Source organism: Anolis sagrei, chromosome 4 (genome assembly GCF_037176765.1).
Source record: "Anolis sagrei isolate rAnoSag1 chromosome 4, rAnoSag1.mat, whole genome shotgun sequence".
NCBI lineage: Eukaryota > Metazoa > Chordata > Lepidosauria > Squamata > Dactyloidae > Anolis > Anolis sagrei.
This window is the reverse complement of record NC_090024.1, coordinates 61,288,775-61,313,690: the sequence shown is the minus strand read 5'-3', so window position 1 is coordinate 61,313,690 and position 24,916 is coordinate 61,288,775.

Sequence of the window (24,916 nt, the reverse complement as noted above, 5' to 3'; positions counted from 1 at the left end):
ACAGTTACATAAAATCATGATTTCACTTCGAGTACCCATAGTTTCATCCTCTTCCAACCCAAGGTTTTAGTTTGGAGGAGCAGTAGAGGTCTCTGGCTGAGAATTCCAGATACCTCCCCTAAAATGCAGATCCCATGAATCTATAGGATGTAGTCATGGTTTTTTAAAGTGGACTCATATGGAGGTAATTTTGTGGTATGAAAGAACAAGGTCTATCAAAGCTGTAGCAAAGAAGGTTGCGGTCATTTTTAGGAAGCTTCAGGGGTTTCCTCTTATTTATTTAGCTGTCTCTATTTCGCTCATTATTACAAAGATGTTTATTGTTCAAGTTGAGTACAAAGATGGGATGCCAAACAGGGTGCTTTGGTTTCTCCCATTTCCAGTGATGTTTATTTATTTATTTATTTATTTACAGTTCTTATATTCCGCCCTTCTCACCCCGCAGGGGACTCAGGGCGGATTACAGTCAACACATATATGGCAAGCATTCAATGCCAGTTTGACAAACAACATTTAACACACAAATACACCAAGGCTATTTTTAACTTTTTTCTGGCCGCCAGGGGAGCTGCTGCTTTTCATCGTCCATCAACGACACCGATGAAGTTCTTCCGCATTCCACATTCCCCGGAGTCTTCTTTCTTTATGGCCTCATAAATTAGTTAAATTTAGCCTCCCACACAAGGTAGTCCCTTATTTTCCTACTTGACAGATGCAACTGTCTTTCGGGTTGCAAAGGTCGACAATGGGCTACACAATGGCTGGACACCCACTCCAGCCCGGGCTGGCTTCGAACTCATGACCTTTTGGTCAGAGTGATCTTAATGCAGCTGACACTCAGCCAGCTGCGCCACAATCCCGGTATTGTTGGAGACAATTTCTAGTTTCCAAGTACAACTTTCCCATTGCATATAAAATATGAATCTTAATTCAATATATCAGATCACAGCTTCTAAGGATTATTACATACTTTCCACAGATTGACATTTATTGTACCACATCTTCAGTATAACCAGGGGAGGCGAGCTCTCTTACCTCTATACCAGAGTTCTGAACTGGGTACATCCTCGCCTACAGTTTTTCCCAAAAACCAGTCATTAAATTATTAATTGGGTGAGAGAAATCAAATATATCATTTGACCCTAGTTTCATCAAGATTTGGGCCATTAATTAAACATTGCAGCCTTGCCTGGAAGCATTTGTGGTGATTATTATCTATTAAAACACTGCTCTACTGAAGCTAATAGTGCTGTAATTCTGTCTCCCTTGGAGATAATAGATTGTATAAACTTGCCAATAGCATGTGGCATACACTTGATGGGTCTTCTCTTTGGATGGAAAGACTTTGCTTTATATAATCACACTAAGATTGTCAGCCGATGGATTTCTCTGCCACAAGATATATGGTGTCTGCCAGCTTGGGCAGCTTTAAATAGAAACTAAACACATTAAGGAAGGATAGAGTTATGGACACCTACTAGTACCAGTCCTGCCAGCTATATATTACATCCATTATCAGATCTAGTTGTATTTCAAGGCCAGAAATGCATGGTGGGGGGTCACTCATGCCTATTGGGCATGGGCACCCTTGCCTTATCTGTACACTTCTCACAGATATTATCTAGGGAGAGAATGTAGGAGTGGATATCAATCTGCAGGATTCTTCTTCTGTTTTCAGTTAATTCTGCATGAATCTGAATGTATGGTTTTTACATGGATCTGGAAGCATACATTTAACTGTTCTATTGCAAGCTGAATTTCCTAGCCAACATTATAATGTGGATGGAATCATTATATTTCTCTTCCAGATACTGCTGACTTGTGCCCTGGGGCCTGGTGGTGCATTATGAAAAGAAACGCAAAGAAAAAATGATATAAATTATCCTGGAATACCTTGAAGAGTAAACAAATCCACCTGATCGCTACACAGGTCTATATTGAATTAGGAACATGTTTGCTTCATATAGGAGATTTGTCAGTTGAAACACGACAGCACTTCCAAGTAAATTAGCTCATGCAACAGCATTTGATGTATGACTCCAAATATTAACTAAGACAGCTTAAAGTGAAAGCATTTTAAAAGCAAAATACAAGAAATCTTCCATTTAAACACATGCCCGACCAGAACAGGTCTCCCTAGAGAAGTAATTTCCCCTGAATTCAGTGGAGCTGGGTTTCTGCAGCACAAAGGTATATTCTGCCATCTTTGTTTTCCAGACTGGTATTTGGGCTTTATGTGCATCTTTGCCTTAGTGTCTTCACCTCAATGAAGAAAAGCTTTGACCTCAATGGAAAACAAATTAGCTCTAGATTGGGGTGGTAAGGATTACATCTACAGGTCACAAATAGCTCCTAGTCCTTTTCTGGCCTGCCGGTTACACACACACACACACACACCATTATTTTTTTTCAATCCACTGCTGGAATTGGGCAGCGCAATGTAGTACAGAAAATTAGCTGTGTGGTTTGCTGCTGAAATTTGGAAGAAAATCTCTAAATAACCCTGTCAATAAGAATTAAATGAAAAAGGAAGCCTTTTATATAAAATCCCTTTGTTCTTTTAAATATAATATGGAAGAAAGAACATTGTTTATATTATTATATTTGGTTTGCTTTTGTGAAGACAAAAATACCAGTTCTAACTTTGGCACATCCGCTTATTAGCATTCTGAATGTGAACTTGCTTTTCTGAGCTTAGAGACATTTGATGACAGTAGGGAGAGCTGTGGTTCTCCCGCAAGCTAAGGGGAAATTAGCATTCTTCACATTTCTTCTGGTTGGAAAGCGACATGCCACCACAACCTCAATAAAGAATCTTGCTAGTGCGACAATACCAAAGCACTTCCCTGGAGAGAACCCCCTTTTTTAGCATTACTCTAAAATAGGTTTTTTAAATGATGTGAAGGATGATTTACAAAAATTGTACTGCCAGTTTCAACGGCTCCTTCCTTCATGCCCATTATAAATAAATGCTTTACTCTATATGCTTCCCCATGTGTGTTATTAAGAAGAAGAATTGGGCATATCTTGATTTCAATTTTTTTCACACTATCAGTAGCAGCAAAAAAAACTGGAAGGGTTGATAAAACATAAATTCTGAAGGGCAAGAGCTGGTGACTGTCCCCAGAAGCCATCCAAATCACAGCCAGCTATGCAGAGTCATATCAATAAATTATATTACTCCAGTTCTGACTATTTATTTATTTATTTATTATGTACAGTATTTATATTCCACCCTTCTCACCCCACAGGGGACTCAGGGCAGATTACAATGTACATATACAGGCAAACATTCAATGCCATAGACACACAACACATATAGACTGACAGTCAGAGGGTATGTAACATTCCAACTTTGTCTGGCCACCAGGGGAGCTGTCACTTTACTGTCCATCTGCAACACTCAGGCATGTAGCCGGGGGGGGGGGGCTCGGGGGGCTTCAGCCCCCCCCCCCGAAATTCTCATGGTGGTTTGCAAAAAGGCCTTACTGGTGCATTATTTAAACTGTTATGTTTATTCATATCATGATCTGATCACCATACTCAATATATCCCTTATGCATGATGGGGGTATTGGGGTAATGATACAAAAGGTTTGCTAGGCTAGACCCTCTTTCACTCAGACTCGCCACAGTCCTGGTGTTTGTAATTTTATGAAGAGTAAGTCCTTTGTAAAGCCATTCAGGATCACTGCATAAAATAAAAACACAATACAATTCAAAAAAGTAAAACCAATAGCACATAAAAACAGCAATTTAAAACTCACAACAGCGCCCAATAACCTATGGTGACAACTGCTGTAAGACATGGCCAAACTGTAAACAAAACATGGGAAAGGGATAGTGCAATTTGTTGCTAAGGAGCAAGGGGCATGGGATGAAATTGCAGTGCTGTGTCATTAATTGCCAACCAATAAGGCTAGACATTCTCAAAGACTTGTTTAAATATCCAAGTCTTCAAATCCTTACAGAAAAAGAACAGTGAGGCGGCCTGCCTAATCTCCTAGGGGAGGACATTCCAAAGTCAGGGAGCGACCACTGGGAATCTAGAAAGTCCTCTCCAGAATCTCTAGATTCTCAAGCACAACTCTTCAAATGTGGAAGGATGACTTCTTCCAAACAGATTGTATTACAAAAGGGATACTCCACCGCAATATATAACTGCTGGGAAAACGCCGTCCCGCTACTGTGAGAAATTGAAAGTTGTAGCTAAACTCATGATGTTAGAAGAGGAACCTCTTTCTTTTTCAATGGAAGAATCATGGATTGGAACCAAGGGTAACCTATAGTTCCTCCTTAATATCATAAGAGGATAATATGATAATGAAGTTTCAAAGTTTTACTATTGTTTGTGATCATTTCATTTCTAAAAGGTTTACTTTATACACCTTGGTGCTATCCATGATAAAAGAAACCAGATAATGGCTAACAGAAAGGGCTATAAATAATGAAGCCTGGTATGAATATTTTCTTTCTTTTCTTTGATATGCTCCCCGCTTTTCTGAAAGTCTATTTGTATTTCTAATTAAAAGCAAAAGGTTACATTTCAGCTAGCTGGAGATCTTTTGCTGACAGCTCAATGTGTTTTGCAAGCTGAACCTATGCAGTTAGAAGTAAACAACACTCAATTCAACAGAGCACACTCCCCAGTAATTATGCATAGGATCATGAGATTTAATTAGTGGCTTGTTCATTTGTTTGGGATTTTTAAAAAGGATGGAGCATTTACCCAAAATATACATAATTAGGAATACAATATCTTTCTTTTGACATGTGGTTATGGACATCTCTTGGGAACATGGCCACAAGGGCTGTCATGACAGGATCCTGTACTTGGAAATGTACCACTACCCTATTTTATGTACCTCTTTGTCCTTTCCCAGCATCAGAATAGGCTTTGGTGAGACATATAGAAAGCACAGTCAGAAACCAGAGGTCGTAGATGGCAAAGAGTCCATGATTGCGTCATAGAATAGTTCCTTTCTCTGTGATCATCCTATTGCTGGAGGCATTGTCAATGGGACTGAACCCATGTTTTCCTATAGTTCAACTTGTCTCACTATGATATAAAAAAAAGATATCATCAAGTAAATTAAGTAGCTAATAGAGGAGGAGAGATGATTAATGGTCTAGACATGTTATCTGGATGACACTACCTTTGATGAATAATGTAACAATAAAAGAAAATCCAAATTGTAGCATAAACTCAGTTGAAGTCTCAAATCCTCAAATATCAGCTTTTATGAACTGTATAGTTTATGCCGTCATCTTCCACCCACATTTCTTTCTGGTGTTGTCTTGTTATATAATCATAACAATTATGCAGCAAAATTAAGATTCTTCCCTGTGTGAAGTTAATCTCTATGTGTGGCAACATTTCACAAGATTTGATTTGCACATTTGCATATTACATGCATCTGAAATAGGCATCTTTTTGAAATAGTGACATATAAACCAGACATAGTGATTTAAAAAGCAAATGCAAGTGTTCATTGTAGAAGAGAAGGTGATCCTCAATATTTTGCTTTTACTTATTTTGTAAATAGATAAATATTTGTTTATTTATCTATTTGATTTTGTATCTTGCCTTTCTTCCAGAAGCATGGGACTCAAGATGACTGACAATACAAACAAAGCACATCCAATAGAACATAAAATACATTAATTAAAATATAAGGTAGATTGAAATCACTTGAAATACTGCATTTCTTTGATTCTAAAACACACTTTCACCCCCTATATAAGCATCTCTAAAATTGGGGGGTGTCCTGGAATTTATGTTGTTGGTGGTGGTGGTATTGAAATTAGAGTGTGCCTTACAATTGATGGCATCTTACAATTGAAGAAATACAGTACATTGAGAAAGGGAAAAGGGCTTCAGCCTATTGAAAGACTGTAGTTCAATAGCAATGAGCTAGGGCAGTCAAAGTTGCATCAAACTGCATACATTCAACAATGTATTTGCTTCCATAATTAATAAAAAGTATTAGTGTAATAATTTAGGAATTAACATCTCACAAGATATATTTCCAGAAATGGCATGCTTTCCTTTGCATTTGTTAGTTGGAATTGTACATATCCTCCATTTTTTTTGTAGTGTGCCTATTCCTTGCTATCAAATGTTGCCAATTCTTTCCCCATATCACTTAATATGATCAAAGCTACAATTATTGCCTTGAAAGTGGATAGAATTCAATTAGAAATGAAATTGTAGAATTCCTTTCTAATTAAGTATTCACAAGTGTATGATTTATTTTCATTTAGAGGTTTAAGCTAAGTGACTAACATGGAGTATCCACTTATACCCAGATTTTGTCCATAATATGCCTTACGGTTCAAGAAATGTAATTGCCCTGTTCTTAAAAAATTGACATTGCATCATGTTGTTCTGTTGACTACACCCACCACCCTCCAGAAGCAGACATGTATTTTAGTGCTGAAGCAAGACAGAGACATAGTCATTCATATTAATGATCAAGAACAGAGGTTTCCAAACTGCGTATTGCAACACACTAATGCAAGGGTTCCCATAGCTAAGACCTGCAGTCCAGATGTGGCCCTCCAAGATCATTTACCTGGCCCATGCCCTAAACATTAAACTCAGGTAAAGGTAACGGTTTCGTCTTGACATTAATTCTAGTCAAGTCTGACTCTGGGGGGGGGGGGTGGTGGTGCTCATTTCCATTTCTAAGCTGAAGAGCCAGCATTGTCTGTAGACACCTCCAAGGTCATGTAGCCAGCATGACCACTTATACTCAAAGCAACCTTTCCATCGAAGCATGCACTATTGATCTACTCACATTTGTATGTTTTCCAACTGCTAGGTTAACAGAAGCTGGGGCTAACATTAGGATCACATCCCATCGCACAGATTTTAACCGCCGACCTTCTGGTCAGCAAGTTCTGCAGCTTAGTGGTTTAACCCGCTGTGCCACAGTGACCCTTAAACTGCTGCCCTAAGTCTGAAACAACTTGAAGGCACACAACAACAACAATCCTAATGAACTTGACTATCTCATCAGACGAAAGCAGACCCACACTTCCCATTGAAATAGTGGTAAGTTTATGTTGGTAAAAAGTGTTCTTCGTTTTAAATATTGTATTTTTTTTTCATTTCTTTTCACTACAAATAATATATGTGCAGTGTGCATAGGAATTTGTTCATGCTTTTTTCAAACTTTTATCCACCACCCCCCTCCCCCTAACAGTCTGATGGACCGTGAACCAACTCTTGACTTAAAAAGTTTGGGGACCTCTGCACCCAAACTTTTGGATGCTCCCCCACCCCTCACTCATGCCCCCACAAGCAATGGCTGGCTGGTGCGGGAGTGGTGGCAGCAGACAGCAAATGTGGGGAGAAGAAGGAGAGTGAGTTGGAGAAAGGACAGACCCTCAAAGGGCATCCAGATCTGTAAACCTTCCCCTGCCTCGACTCTCCTACCTCCTCCCCCCGCCTTTGTTTTTTGTTTCTTGCAAAGGAAGAAATGGAGAAGGGAGGAGGAACCCAAAGAGTCACCTCGAATCAAAAGTTATAGAGTCCTAGAGTTCAAAGGAACCCTAAAAGGCTATTAAATTCCAACTCCCTTCTGCCAAGCAGGAAGGCACATCACCTCCCAACAGATGGCCATCTTGCCATAGAACTGTAGAATCATGGCATCATAAGCAAATATCTCAGTACATTTTGGCAAAAGAAATCACTCCCAATGGCAGCATAACACAGGATCGCCTAGCATGCACCTTCTAGCAGAAACTAGGAGAATCAAGAGTTTTCCTAATTTCTGTTGCTTTAATATGTTTGATCCTCACCAAGGCACCATGATGAGAAGCCTTGGAAAAATATCTATGCCTTTTTGACTGGTGGCTACCAAAGCCATCCAGAACAAAGCCATCCAAAACAAAGCCACTCAGAACAAAGCCAAGCATTTAGGAATCAGGCAGTTCTGTACAGAGTGAGCTTTGGACAATAATGTCCAAGATATTGGTGAGATAAAAAAAATCCATTAAAAATGAAATGTTTTCTCTCTCTCTCTCTCTCTCTCTCTCTCTCTGCTTTGATACTAGTACACACAACAAATGAAATGGTTATATAACTTTTCAAATATGGACATCATCACATAAAATTGGGGGGGGGGGGGGATCAGAAAATCTGTCAGCTTTTCCTTCCATGGTGTTTGAATATTTTAGCCTCAAGTTCTTTCTATTTTAATATGTTGAAATTTGCAGTGTTGGTGAATTTTTCAAGAACAGATTGAAACAACATTCACTCAAAGGAAATTGTAATCCTAATTCAGCAGTAATACAGTTGAACAGATAAGAATTCAAACCCATTCTTTAAAGCATCCAAAGCTCTAGTTCTTTTCATCTATAACATGAAGACATTTGCAAATCTGGACATATGGCCAAACTGTTCAAAGCAAACAAAATTTTCAGCCATCCCTATTGCTGGTATCATCAGGTTTTCAGGTTCCTACTGATAAACAATGTTCAAGCTCAAAGATACAGTTAACAGCTTGCTACTGCTATTTATGGAAGTACAATTCACATCATATATCAGGTTCGGCTTCTATATTTGGAAAGTCAGATATAGAAAATAAATAAATCTAAAGAGCAGGGCAGTTTCCAAAATGAAATGAAACCATCCAGAAATGTATACAGCAATAAGGGCGTTCAACCTTGTGTTCTGTGAAGCCTAGTGAGTAAAAAATGTGTCGGCAGACTTGTATTTTTACGTCATGGGGGATTTATTGCATTACACGGTAATACAGCCCATACCAGGTCCATGACCGACTGCATCCTACTTTTTTGTTCATAAAGGTTCAACTACGCCTTTTAAAGAGACCCTTGAGTATAAATTGCTGGACTTTTTTCATGCTCCTCCATTTCCCTGGGCTTTTTGAGACCTGCTGCCTTGTGCCAGCCATGCACTCTGATAGGTACTTCCAGGAAGTAGTCCCTTGCTTCCTGATTTTTAATGCTCATACCCTTTCTCAACAACATATCTGATTATATTTATATTTCACTTTTCCCTCTGTATGTGATGTGTGTGGTTTCCTTCTCCTTCCCCAACCCTCACTTATACTCAAAGCAACCCTATGAGATAAGTTAGTCTGTGAAAACTAGCCCAGTGAAGATCATGAATGAATAGGAACACTTGAATTTAGATCTGCCAAGTCCTAGCCTGATACATCAACCACACTGGTTATCATGTTTGGCAAGTTTTCTCTTCCTTCTTCCCCACTCCCTTTATGTTCTGTAGCCACTGAGTCCATCTCATTCATGTTTGTGTCCTCATGTAATCCCCTGCTGAGTTAGAATAAGTAGCATCACCGTATCCTCATTCCAGTCTCACTTCTTTCTCATTTGGCCTTATGCTGCTTCAATATCCCAACTTTCACTCTCCCCCCCCCCCCCTTTTTTTTCTCTTCCACGTTATTTGACTGCTTTCCAAAAGTACCTCCAAATCTGGTTTTTCCCTAGAACACATTCAGCTGTTGAAGTCTTCCTTCTTCTGCTGTTGCTGCTTTTCATTTTTATCTCAAGCTATGTTTTTATAATGAACTTGGTATTTGGTTTTGATGGTAAACTCCTTTGAGATGTGGAAACATATTGTCATTAAATAGCCTTTTTATACTTCTTTGTCCACCAAGCTAGTTGTGTTAACCATATACGGGGCGGCTCAACCCATTACACAAAGTAAGCATTCGCAGTATAGTTGATTTTGCCCAGGGGTGCTCTAGAGGCGCTCTTGGGGGGAAATAGACCTTGACATATGCGAGTTGTAGTTACTGGGATGTATAGTTCACCTACAATCAAAGAGCTTTCTGAACTACACCAATGATGGAATTGAACCAAATATGGCACACAGAACTCCCACGACAAACAGAAAATATATATCAGTGATTGGTGGGGGGGGGGGGGGGCGCCAAAATACTGTTTGCTTACCATTGAAAATTACCTAGGGCTGCCTCTGACCATATAAGATAAGAAACGGAAGATATGAGCTGGATCAAGATTATCCAACAATGCAAAAGCATTTACAGAATCCCAGGGAAGATCAAACTACTGCTGCTCTCACAAAACCTCTATGGAATCAACAATCAGTCTTTTGGAACAACTGGCCCTTCATGTCCTTCTAACACCATTTTTCTTATAGACTTGTGCCTTTACCTCCTCTTTCAATTCATGGTGGACCCATGAATTCCATAGTCTTATGAAATTCATGGGTCAAGAAATGCTCAGATTATTTTGCCAGTTTCTTCCTCTGAAATATAGCCTACAACACCCAGTTTTCATTGACAATCTCCAATTCAAGTACTAACTAGGACTAACTTTGCTTTGCTTTCAAGATATGACAGAATCTGGTGTCTTCACAGTATTTAGATATTTTCTAAGATCTCCAAATTCCAATAAGTGACAGTGTGGCTTTCTGTGGTTTTTAAGGGTTAGTTATATCCAGCAATCTGGCACATACATTGCTTTAAATGTCATATTTACATAGTGCTTGGGGTATACCCGAGTCCTTTTTTTATAGCCCCATCAGACGGGCAAAATTGCTCATTGTATGATGCTCCTACTTCATTTGTTTCACAGAGCCCACCAGTTCCCATCCCATGAGATTGATCTACCTCCAGCAGGGCTCCATGTCGTGAGTGATGTTTGGAGCATAGTATGCGCTGTTGCAGCAACATGGGAGGCTTCTTGTGATGCATAGACAACAACAGGGGGAAGCCAGGTGGCAAACACTTCCCTCCATGAGATGGGGTGAAGGGGAAGCTGGGCGATGTGGGTTGCAGGATGACTGGTTCCCCATACACCACACTGGGCACCACGGGATTTGCCATAATGTGTGGTGAATCAGACCTTTAATTTGATGAGGTCCTTACAGTTTGCAAATTCTCAATCTCATTGATCATTAGGGACCAATGCTGATAAAAATCTGTATGTCATTTAAGTTATCTATCAGAATAAAATATCATTTGTTATGTGTACTGTACAGTGACAAAAGAGTCATGGGAAATAAGTTCTCATAGTAGTAGCAAACCTGTGTCTAGATCGTGCTTAAGTATTTATTCACTTTTAAAATCCTCTTACAATTATTGTAAAAATTATTAAGCTCTCTGCACATGAGAAAGCTGGTGTTAAAGAAATTGCAATTAAGAAACTCCTATCTGAAATCAGAAGCAATATCAAATTGACACCTCAGTGAGAATTGGGAGCTAGCTATAATCACCTCCATGGGTTTTTTAGTCTGTTGCCTATAAAATGTGGTATTCATAATAACAAAAAATGTTGCTTACAGTAGAAGGAAACAAATTTGTACCACTAAATGCTTCTCCTTTTCTTTTTTGAAATATTCTGCAGTTTATATCTTCATGTTCCTCTATTACATTGCTCACTATTGTGAATTTGCAAAGCAGCAAATCTGATATTCTGAATCATGACTTGCCATCAGCAAAACAGTATCTCACTCTCAAGGGCTGTAGGGGTAAAAAAAAACTTAGAGAAGTGCATGAGATATGGAAAAATTGGAGTAAATGCCTTTTTTCTTTCACTTTAATCTCCCTTCTCTAGCCCAAAGAAAGTCGCTTTCCCACAATGGAGGCATTCGTCTTGTCACATAACTGCCACCTTCCTTCAAGTTCATGAAATGAACTTTTTCTTGGAATATATATATATATATATATATATATATGCTAGGATTAGGAGAGAGAAGTAGCAAAGTGCTCAGAGAATTAGCTTTATCCACATGTTAGCTTCAGGGACTGAGAAACAATTCTTTATTTCACTTTACTGTTTTCATCTTGAACAAGCCTTATCTTGCAACACATCCTCTTGGTGGTTTTACCTTTTCAGCAAGAATGTTCTAGGGCTGCAGTCTTCTTTTTATTCCCAAATTTTGCTTTCATCATTTGAAAAATAAAAAAGTGTATGCCCTCAGAACATGACACAGGACTCTGGCAATGGTGGCAGATGGAAGATAAATGAATACTTCCCCTCCCCTTGCCCTTTCCTCTGACACCAAGAATAAAATGGAAATATGTTAATAAGCATTAACATTTCATATCTTAAGACATACTCACTCTAAGGGATGAACACCAAACTATTATGAAAGCCCAGCATTAATTATAAACAGATCAGTAAATATTTTTAACAGCCTGAATTCACTAGTGAGAGTGCCTAGTGAGTGGACTAAATAGCATGTTTTTTAGATACGCTGCATTGAGATATGTGGTGCAAGGCAGTAAAAGAAAAGCTCAGTCAAGCCATCTTCTATCACTCCTGCAAATACAGGTTGCTTCAAAAGCAGATTGCCACATGCTTCATTTTCTCTTCTCTTCAAGAAGAGGCAGGGAGAGAGAGAGAAAATAATGTGGTGTCTTAAATTAATTTGGTGGTCTCCGCTCAGTTCCCAGGGAACACATGTCCACATTACACACAAAAATCCCACAGTAATTGGCTGTCTCATCATTATTCTCAACAAGCAGTCTTCCATTTAATGGACCCTGTCAAACAAACCCCTATTCCTTACACTAGCAAGGTAAACGAGTGTCTCCTTCTGGATTAAAGCTTCAGTGGAAGGACTCAGATAATTCTCACATTGTTTGCATTATGTAGATTTTATTGTGAAAATCTTTATGGTATGCAATCCTGCCAGAGACATCATTAGAAATAGTCTGCTGCTCAGAAAAAAATCTATATTTGCAAATGCTATGTGCTTATATTGGCAAATTGAACATGTTCTATAAGCAAGCAGCCTGATCCTTGAAGAACTGTGCTGGTGAAAGTTCTCTGAAATCAGTGACCTGCTTCAAAGGAGTACTTTGAGATGGAGAACCTTGGTTTTACAGTAAGTGATAGAATGTGAGAAAGATGCCTTCATAAATTAGAAATATAATGTACACAGAACCAAGGTTGGTGATGGTACTTTGTTTTGTTGTTGGCATTGCACATATATATCCTTAATAATAAACAGAACTCAAGTAGGTTTTGTTTGGACAAAAGCATCAAAAGAAAGATACAACATTTGAGAATATTCCTCTCATTAAGACAGGAAAGTACATTGTCTCCTATAGTTAATGGAATGATCAACCTACACGTCTTTCTGTATCAAATTAGGAAGAATGGAGAGGCACACCCAAGACTGTGTTGAACTTGGAATTTATTTGTTAAACCTTTGATAGGAAAATTTGTTTAGCAGATTCTCCTATTTCTGCTTCTTGGCAGGGGGTTGGACTGGATGGCCCATGAGGTCTCTTCCAACTCTATGATTCTATGATCCTATGATCCTATAAGATTTCTAGTCATATAAAAATATTGTTTGATGAACATATGAAAATTGATAGCTTCTGGGAAATGACTTGGAATGTCATGATACAATACTTAAGGGATATGGTTATAGCTGAGTCATAACAATGTGAAGTGTATTGCAAAGGGGTTGCACAAACCAGTGTCCCTTACTGATGACCTCAGCACATAGAAGATGGCTTTGAAAGGCAGCAGATCACAGGAGCTGTCTTCATAGACTTGTCAGCAGCCTATGATACTGTGAACCACCCCCTCCTCCTGAGAAAAATGTATAACATCACAAAGGACTACCACCTCACCCGCCTCATAGGAAACCTGCTACAAAACAGGAGCTTTTTTGTTGAGTTCCAGGGCCAGAGAAGCAGATGGCAGAAACAGAAGAACGGCCTGCCTCAGGGGAGCGTGCTTGCTCCATCCATGTTCAACAAATGACCAGCCACTGCCAGAAGGGACAGAGAGTTTCATCTATGCTGATGATCGTGCCATTACTGCTCAAGCAGGGAGCTTTGAGACGGTAGAACAGAAGCTCTCCGAAGCTCTAGGTGCTCTTACTGCCTACTACAGGGAAAACCAGCTGATCCCTAACCCATCTAAAACACAGACATGTGCCTTTCATCTCAAGAACAGACAACCATCCCGAGCTCTGAAGATCACCTGGGAAGGAATCCCACTGCAGCGCACCCAAATACCTGGGAGTCACTCTGGACCGTGCTCTTACCTACAAGAAGCACTGCCTGAACATCAATCAAAAAGTGGGTGCCAGAAACAATATCATATGAAAGCTGACTGGCACAACCTGGGGATCACAACCAGATACAGTGAAGACATCTGCCCTTGCGCTGTGCTACTCTGCTGCTGAGTATGCATGCCCAGTGTGGAACACATCTCACCACACTAAAACAGTGGATGTGGCTCTTAATGAGACATGCCGCATTATCACGGGGTGTCTGCGCCCTACACCACTGGAGAAATTACACTGCTTAGCCTATATTGCACCACCTGACATCCACCGGGAAGTAGCAGCCAATAGTTAAAGGACCAAGGCAGAGACATCTCCACCTCATCCCCTGTTTGGGTATCAGCCAGCATGTCAACGACTTAAATCTAAACATAGTTTTCTAAGATCTACAGAGTCACTCACTGGAACACCTCAGCAAGTGAGAGTCCAAAAGTGGCAGGCTCAAACCCAGAACCTCAACCAATGGCTGATACCAAATGAGAGACTCCCCTCTGGGCACACAGAGGACTGGGCGACTTGGAAGGCGCTGAACAGACTGCGCTCTGGCACCACGAGATGCAGAGCGAACTTTCAGAAACGGGGCCACAAAGTGGAATCCTCGACATGCGAGTGTGGAGAAGAGCAAGCCACTGACCACCTGCTGCAATGCAACCTGAGCCCTGCCACATGCACAATGGAGGACCTTCTCGCAGCAACACCAGAAGCACTCCAAGTGGCCAGATACTGGTCAAAGGACATTTAACCAACTACCAAACTCACAAGTTTTGTATTTTGTCTGTTTGTTTGCTTTGTTCTGTTAGAAATGTAATATAATGGACTGGTTGCTCTGACACGACAAATAAATACTGATGACCTATCAGCAGATGACTATATAATGAGGATGAAAGAATCCATTTTTCTCTCTCCTGTGTGACTCAGGTGTATCTGCCTATGTTCTGTATATAACTATTTAATGACTTGGATTGTTTGCAAGTACAAGGAAAGTGAATCTGCGTTTATATATTTGTATATATTGCAACTGTGAAGATTAAAGCCTTTTGATATTTTGTATGAAAACCTGAATCCATGAGTTTGCTAAACAGTGTGTAGATAAGGTCAGATGCTGGTAGTTGGACTCTGCTGATTGATGGGCTGAACCATTTATTTATTTTTTGCTGGGAAAGGACTCCGCTATATTTTTGGTTGCTTCTGGGACACTTGCTATCCAACTTTAAAACTATAAATCACTTCACAAACCCATCCCATGACAGGCCTGACCATCTGTCTTTCCCCCAATGAGTTTCCTAGTCCTTAGTTTAGGAATTTATTCTTGTTATTTTACAAGATACTCAATATGTATGGTGCCGGTCACTGTAAGAACAAGTCATAAAATCAGTACAGGTTTGTTATAAAGAGTAACTGAGGTCAGCTTCATCTATGTGTGCTGTCTCATGCTCATAGAATTAGCTCTTGCCTGAGATAATTGCCATGTTAGCCCTTGCTCATTATGAAACGGGTACTGCTTCATCAGCTGTGTCCAGCCTACAGAGTCAACATCAGGAACATTGATCTATTAAGGGAAATTGGCAGTTCTGCTTGTCTCTTCAAAAGGACGTTTGCACTTTAATACTTTCTTCTAAACTTACTAAAATGGCTCACGGAACTTTCTTAGAGTGTTAAAATATTTGGCTAGCTTGAATATGTGTAATCAATTCCAGCAACCTTTGTACAGTCACTAAAGACACAATTTACTTCAACACAATGACATTCACTGCCATTTAATTGGGACCAAATCAGCATAGTTTCTGTGTAATAGAGACACTCTGTACCAGTTAAAAAAATCATACTTTTTACTTGGTGGCAAATTGCATGTGCTTCAGGACAGATTACTAGGACTTTTTAAAAAAATCTCTACAGCATTTTAAAGAGAATGCTATTTAATTGACAGTCCACTTAGAGGTCTCAGTCTAATCTATATAATACTGTCAAACTAATTAGCAAAGTCTCTCTGATGTTATTACTGGTTCCCTCATCTCATGCCACATGGCTACTTCTTCAGTGTTTCTTTTTACAAGCCTCTTTAATTCTTAGAACAATGTCTGACATTGGAAGAAGTGTTTCCTCCACACAGAAAAAGCACCAGGAGCTAAAACACGCAAAAGTATTGACTCACTGGGGGCCCGTCCAGACAGCCCCTTGGTTGCAGAAACTTCCACAATAAAAAGGGGTTTGTAGCGAATTAATTCATTTGTGGATCTATTCCGCTCCTTCTTAGAAGGTGCAGGATAAATGCACTATTTCCGATGTCTGGACTGTAGTTTACCGGGCTAAATAAGCCTGGTAAACTGTGGGAATACCCACCCCTCCCCCCAATCCCCTAGATCCCTTAGAAAACTAACAAAAACTTACATGCTATCTAGTAGAAGCCCCGATGAGCTCTCCCAGCATGTAGAAATGACATATCAGGAGAGCAGGGGAGGGTGGAAAATCGCTTCCCCCCCCCCCCCCACCAAGCTCTCCTGGCATGTCATTTCTATGCACCAGTAGAGTTCACCAGGGCTTAGAGGGAGGGGGCTTGGAGGGAGGGGGGAGGGCTTTCAGGTGTTCTCTCGAGCTAGTCCTAAGAGAACGTCTGAACACCCACCCCAGAAAGTGTGTGCTTTCTGGGGTGGGTGTGGACAGTTCCCGAGGAAAATCTGCATTTTTCAAACGTGGGTTCTCCCGGGATTAGGGCCTGTCTGGATTGGGCCTGAGTTAGTTGTTGGGGTTTGAGCACTGTTCTACTGGGACAGCTATCCTGCAGCACTGTGGCCCAATGGAATGGGGAAAAATTCTCAACCTCAGTACTATTCATATCCATATTATTCCACTGCCAAACTTGCTCTTTAGGATTATTCAAATTACAAGCCCTTTTCCTTCTCTTAATGCATGCATTTTCCTGCATTTCCTGTTACACGCCTCCGAATTATTTCTGATGTGTGGCGACTCTAAGATGAACCTTTCACCAGGTGTGGGGGTTTGGGGGGGGCAAAATTTGTTCAGACATTGCCTTGGCCTTCCTCTGAGGCTGAGAGTATGACCTGACCAAGGTCACTCAGTGGATTTGAACCCTAGTCTCCAGAGTCATTGCCAGTGTTTAAACCACTGCACTACACAGGCTCTCTATTTTTCAAATTATGCTCCAACTTATGGTACCCATTTTTAATATTGCTTCAAATATACAATTACTTAATCCCCGTCTTTGAAAAAAAATGATAGTTGTTTATATTGAATCAAAACCATCAACTTATCTATCTCCAAAAGTTCATGTAGTTGCCTTGGCCAATCTCTTTATGCTACAACAGTTGTATCTTTCAGCCTCTGAGCACAGACTAGTCTAGTGGCTGTGATCAAATATTAGATGACTTAACCTCAGTTCCCACAATTCTATCAACATGAAAAGTTAAAGTTTAGTTGAACTTTGATTTTCAATATGTCCTCTAACATTCTATATATTTGGATCAAGTATTTTTTCCAGTCTGACCACCACAGATCTGACCAAATAGAAACAATTCTTTATCAAGTAATTTGCCTATATGATATTATGCCTCCTGCTTCTCCAGATTTTCAATCATCTATGGAATGTTAGTGCTAGTCTACAATAGACCATTTTCCATGCATTGAAGACATTTAGAGATCTATTTTCAAACAACTATCAAATGGTAGATGGTTATTTAATTTTCTTAGAAGTGGAACATTCCAACAGTATATTCTGTGTGAAATGGAGCTGGGTTGTGTGTTTTGTTGTTGTTGTTGTTTTTTTTCTTTTGGCTTTTCCTCTCTGCTCTACCATCCCCCATGAACAATTTTCTCTAAACCTGATTCCTAGAAAATCATGTACATGATCTCTATGCTGGAACCTTAAAGTCACTAGATACATAAACATTAATAAGTTCATTCTCAGTGCAGCTATTTTGGACTTTTTTTTTTTTTTTTGCAAAGGCTCGGGATTTGTAACTAACTGATTCAATAAAAGGTTACAAAAACCCAGGTGTCTGTATGACCAAATGGAAATTTGTAAATAATGTAAAAAATTATTTCTACAGATTTGCACAATGTACATATTTCCCCCAAAGCTGTTATGTGTGTTGCTTTTCTTACATTACATTTTCACTTGTGTTGATATATGAATATAAACGTAACATTAAAATAGATTGGGTTCTCACATGTAAAAAATTCACAAGGCATTATTTGACATCATTTAGTTTTTATATTCATCATCAGATACCATTGAAATCTCTAGGGGTGATGATTAAGTAAAGCTTTCTATGAGCTCTTCCAGATGGGCCCTGTATCCCAGGATCTGATCCCAGGTTTTCTGCTTTAAACTGAATTATATGAGTCCACACTGCCAGATAATCTGGGATATGCATAATAATAATAATAATAATAATAATAATAATAATAATAATAATAATAGAAATGCCAATGACAGATCCCAAGTGTAGATTCTGCGAGGAAGCAGATGAAACAATAGATCACATCCTCAGCTGCTGCAAGAAGATTGCGCAGACAGACTACAAGCAGAGGCATAACACAGTTGCTCAGATGATTCATTGGAACTTGTGCCACAAATACCATCTGCCTGCAACAAAGAACTGGTGGGATCACAAGCCTGAAAAGGTTACAGAAAATGAATATGTCAAACTGCTCTGGGACTTATGAATTCAGACAGACTGAGTTTAGGAGTACAATACTCCTGACCTCATGATTGTGTTAAAAAACCAAGTATAGATTGTCGATGTTGCAATCCCAGGCGACAGCAGGATTGAAAAGAAACAACTGGAAAAGCTGACATGATACGAGGATTTAAAGATCGATCTACAAAGATTCTGGCACAAGCAAATCAAGGTGGTCCCAGTGGTGATCAGCACACTGGATGCAGTGCCTAAAGACCTTGGCCTGCACTTAAACACAATCAGTGCTGACAAAATTACCATCTGGCAGCTGCAAAAGGCCACCTTACTGGGATCTGCACGCATTATTTGCCAATACAGTCCACAGTCCTAGACTTGGGCCAACAGCCAGCAGAGTGACCTTGTTTGCTGTGTATTAATCTTTTTGTGTTTCAAATAATAATAATAATAATAATAATAATAATAATAATAATAATAATTTTATTTTTGTACCCCACCTCTATCTCCCCAAAGGCACTTGGGGCAGCTTATACATGACACAAAATGCCTAAAAAGGATCTGATTTCAGAAAACCTAGAATCAAGTCCTGGGCTATAGGACCTGTCTGGAAGGGCCCTAAGACCAGCTTGTTAAAAAGAGAGATTCTGAAGGAAAGAGAAAGAAAACCAATCTGTTCAGAACTGAGTCCCATTGAAATTTATTAGAAAGGGCAAATTTAGGACTGCGGCTTCACTTACTGTTATATATGTTATCCCACCGTCTTTGAACTATTAAAATTCATATCCACACACTGCAACAGGAAAACTGTAGCTGATTATGCCCTGTGCTGTAGTCCCCACCCCCAGCGCCTTTTCTTTAATGAGGTTGTATCATCTTAACTCTGTCAAATGCACACATCTATCTTGCTGCTATCAAATAAAGAAACAGGAAGGAGATTCTCAAAACAACCATTCCAGTGTTCAGGAAAAAAAGGCAATGTCTGCTTTACTAAACTTGCCTTGATCTGTGGGATTCTGCAAACATGATTAATGAAGCATTGAGCATTTTTCATCTGCTATCCATATTTCTATCTTGATTTTGCACAGGAGTCGTGAAAGAGAGGATGCTTGAAAAATGCGACTTAATCAGATGGTGGTCGAAGATTCTGTGCAGTCTTCATATTACCATCCCTTGATAGGAGGCAGTGGGGACTCTCATTAGTCATCTCCAACTATTACATCCCTTCTTCTCTATCACTTTTCCCACAAGCCCAACTGCACAAAATACAGCTGCTTCTCACTATTCACAACTGACATTACAGGAAATTGCCAATCAGTGCAGAACCATGTTTTTTCTCTGCTTTGCTTTTCTTTTTTAACAAGATGAATTTTGATTCAGAAAATCAAGGATACAGTACAGGGAAAGAGCTTAACATTTTAATAGGGAGAATTGAAGAGCATCAGCTTCTCTACGTTATTTATTTATTTGCGACATTTATATGCAGCCCTTCTCACCCCAAAGGGGACTCAGAGCGGCTTACAAGATATATATACATACAATATATTTTATTATTAGCATAGTACGATATCAGTATTATATATTACTATATTGTACTATACCATTATATTGTAATATTATAAATAATGTGACATGTAATATAAAATATATAATTGTATTACAATATAATATTATAAATATTATATGTATATACAATATATTATTATATTATTATATTATTATATTATTATTAGCATAGCACAGGACACAAGGTGGAACTGTCTTCTGGCCCCCTCTCTCTTCACAAGCTTGAGCATTTGGCATTTTTAAAGGGCTGGATTCATTCAGACAATGAGCAGCAGGTAACCATTACAAAGCAAGTCTGGGGGTTAAGTTTGGGAACCACAATGTTTCTGTTTCTTCATAATCCAATTCCTTTTCTTCCAGTTTTACACCAGAACGTTACAGGAATCACCACAGAATCACCATTCAGGAAAAAAATAAGATAAGGAACATTTCACATAAAGATATCAGGTTTTATCAGGCACAAAGAAAAGGATTGCTTCCTTCTTTGTTGTGATCTTTGTTTTCCGTTTCTTGCTGCCTCTGTTTTCCCCCTTGTGGTAAAGGTAAATCCCACTTTTCAGCATCTGTTGGACAGTATGTCACATTATTCCATAGGTACTGCCATGAGATCAAATCACTGAGATCATTCTCCTCAAAGCACTTTTTGGCCCTAATCCAGAGAGGCTCTCATGTATCATTCGTTCAGTCGTCTCCGACTCTTCGTGACCTCATGGACCAGCCCACGCCAGAGCTCCCTGTCAGCCGTTACCACCCCCAGCTCCCTCAAGGTCAGTCCAGTCACTTCAAGGATGCCATCCATCCATCTTGCCCTTGGTCGGCCCCTCTTCCTTTTGCCTTCCACTTTCCCCAGCATAATTGTCTTCTCTAGGCTTTCCTGTCTCCTCATGATGTGGCCAAAATACTTCAACTTTGTCTCTAGTATCTTTCCCTCCAGTGAGCAGTCGGGCTTTATTTCCTGGAGGATGGACTGGTTGGATCTTCTTGCAGTCCAAGGCACTCTCAGCACTTTCCTCCAACACCACAGCTCAAAAGCATCGATCTTCCTTCGCTCAGCCTTCCCTAAGGTCCAGCTCTCACATCCGTAGGTGACTACAGGGAATACCATGGCTTTGACTAGGCGGATCTTTGTTGTCAGTCTGATGTCTCTACTCTTTACTATTTTATCGAGACTGGACATTGCTCTTCTCCCAAGAAGTAAGCGTCTTCTGATTTCCTGGCTACAGTCTGCATCTGCAGTAATCTTTGCCCCTAGAAATACAAAGTCTGTCACGGCCTCCACGGTTTCTCCCTCTATTTTCCAGTTGTCAATCATTCTTGTTGCCATAATCTTGGTTTTTTTGACGTTTAGCTGCAACCCGGCTTTTGCGCTTTCTTCTTTCACCTTGATTAGAAGGCTCCTCAGCTCCTCCTCGCTTTCGGCCATCAGGGTGGTGTCATCTGCATATCTGAGGTTGTTAATGTTTCTTCCAGCAATTTTCACCCCAGCCTTGCATTCATCAAGCCCCGCACATCGCATGATGTGTTCTGCATACAAGTTAAAAAGGTTGGGTGAGAGGATGCAGCCTTGCCGTACGCCTTTCCCAATCTTGAACCAGTCTGTTGTTCCGTGGTCAGTTCTGACTGTTGCTACTTGGTCCTTGTACAGATTCCTCAGGAGAGAGACAAGGTGGCTTGGGATGCCCATCCCACTAAGAACTTGCCACAATTTATTATGATCCACACAGTCAAAGGCTTTAGAATAGTCAATGAAGCAGAAGTAGATGTTTTTCTGAAACTCCCTGCCTTTCTCCATTATCCAGCGGATATTGGCAATCTGGTCTCTCGTTCCTCTGCCTTTTCTGAACCCAGCTTGAACATCTGGCAACTCTCGCTCCATGTATTACTGGATTCTTCCTTGAAGGATCTTGAGCATTACCTTACTGGCATGAGAAATAAGGGCCACTGTACGGAAGTTTGAGCAGTCTTTCGCATTTCCCTTTTTTGGTATGGGGATATAAGTTGATTTTTTCCAGTCTGATGGCCATTCTTGTGTTTTCCATATTTGCTGGCAAATGGCATGCATCACCTTGACAGCATCATCTTTTAAGATTTTAAACAGTTCAGCTGGGATCCCGTCGTCTCCTGCTGCCTTGTTGTTAGCAATGCTTCTTAAGGCCCATTCAACCTCACTCCTCAGGATGTCTGGTTCTAATTCATTCACCATACCGTCAAAACTATCCTCAATATTATTATCCTTCCTATACAGATCTTCTGTATAGTCTCGCCACCTTCTCTTGATCTCTTCAGCTTCTGTTAGGTCCCTGCCATCTTTGTTTCTTATCATACCAATTTTTGCCTGAAATTTACCTCCAATGTTTCTAATTTTCTGGAAGAGGTCTCTTGTCCTTCCTATTCTGTTGTCTTCTTCCACTTCCATGCATTGCTTATTTAAAAATAGTTCCTTATCTCTTCTGGCTAACCTCTGGAATTGCGCATTTAACTGGGCATATCTCCCCTTATCCCTGTTTCCTTTTGCTTTCCTCCTTTCTTGGGCTACTTCCAGTGTCTCAGCAGACAACCATTTTGCCTTCTTGGTTTTCTTTTTCTTTGGGACGTACTTTGTTGCCGCCTCCTGAACAATGTCGCGGACTTCTGTCCATAGTTCTTCTGGGACTCTGTTTACTAAATCTAGTCCTTCAAATCTGTTCTTCACTTCCACTGTATATTCGCTAGGAATGTTAGTGAGATCATATCTAACTGGTCTGTGTATTTTCCCTGATCTCTTTAGTTTTATTCTAAATTGAGCAATAAGAAGTTCGTGATCTGAGCTACAGTCAGCCCCAGGTCTTGTTTTCACCGACTGGATGGATGTCCGCCACCTTTGGCTGCAAAGGATGTAGTCAATCTGATTTCGGTGTTGACCGTCTGGTGAGGTCCATGTATAAAGCCGTCTTTTAGGTTGTTGGAAGAGAGTATTCATTATACACAGCGAGTTTTCCTGGCAAAATTCTATCAGCCTGCGTCCCGCTTCATTTTGTTCTCCCAGACCATGCTTGCCTGTGATCCCTGTTGTCATTTGACTTCCCACCTTGGCATTCCAGTCTCCTGTAATGAAAATAATGTCTCTTTTTGGTGTATTATCCAGTAGGTCCTGCAGATCCTCATAGAACTGATCTACTTCTGCTTCTTCAGCAGCTGTGGTTGGGGCGTATATTTGGATCACTGTAATGTTGAAAGGCTTTCCTTGCACTCGAATTGAGATCATTCTGTCATTTTTTGGGTTGTATCCAAGCACCGCTTTAGCGAATTTCTTATTAATTATGAAGGCTACTCCATTTCTTCGATGTTCCTCTTGTTCGCAGTAGTAGATCTGGTGGTCATCTGATGTGAAGTGGCCCATTCCAGTCCATTTCAGTTCGCTGACCCCCAGAATGTCTATCTTTAGTCTTGACATCTCACCAATAACAACATCCAATTTGCCCTGGCTCATAGATCTTACATTCCAGGTTCCTATGGTGTGTTGATCTTTAGAGCATCGGATTCGTCGTTCACCTCCAGTACCGTCGGCCGCTAGCCTTCCTTTCGGCTTTGAGCTAGCTGTGTCATCACATCTGGGGCTAGTTGAACTTATCCTCTGCTCCTCCCCAGTAGCATTTTGGCCATCTTCCGACCTGGGAGTCCCATCTTCCAATGGCATACCGACATATCTCTGGTTGTACTGGTCCATTTAGTTTTCTTGGCAAGGATACTGGAGTGGTTTGCCATTGCCTTCCCCAGGGATCACGCTTGGTCTGACCTCTCTGCCACAACCGTCCCGTCTTGGGTGGCCCTTCACGGTTTCGCTCATGACATCATTGAGGTGCTCAAGCTCCAGCGCCCCGTCAAGGTGGTGATCCTTTGCTGGAGTTCACTACTGAAATGAAAAAAATATTCTCCCACTAAACCAATGGCTGGTGCTGTAGTCCTGATGTTATCACTGACATGGAGCCCCTGGTGGTGCAATGGGTTAAACCCTTGTGCTGGCAGGACTGAAGATTGACAGTTCAGAGGTTTGAATCCAGGGAGAGCACAGATGAGCTCCCTCTGTCCTCTCCAGGTCCCCATGCGGGGGACACAAGAGAAGCCTCCCTCAAGGATGTAAAACATCAAAACATCCAGGCATTCTCTGGGCAACGTCCTTGCAGACGGCCAAGTCTCTCACATCAGAAGTGACTTGAAGTTTCTCAAGTCACTCCTGACATGAAAAAACCCACTGACATCATATTTGTGAAGTGCATTGGCTTATGTTAGACTTGAACCAGCAAAACTCGCCTTTCTTGTTTTTGAGGAGGTCAGAATTCTCTGCAATAAAAATCTTCACAATGAAAATGTTTCCCCAGATTTACCTTGCAAGCAGTACAGCCATTTTCATGTTATTATAGAGGGGTGGGTGAGCAGGAATGCTATCTGCTATTTTCCTGTAGCAAGGTGCATAACCAAGATATCATCTGATGAGAAGTCCAGAGGATGCCTGGACATCATTGGCGATCACTGCCTCAGTGCAGTGGGACAGATGGACCTGTCACCCTCATCCCCAATTATCTACAAAACAGAAATGTCTATCAGTTCTTGTGGGTTTTTTCGGGCTATATGGCCATGTTCTAGAGGCATTTCTCCTGACGTTTCGCCTGCATCTA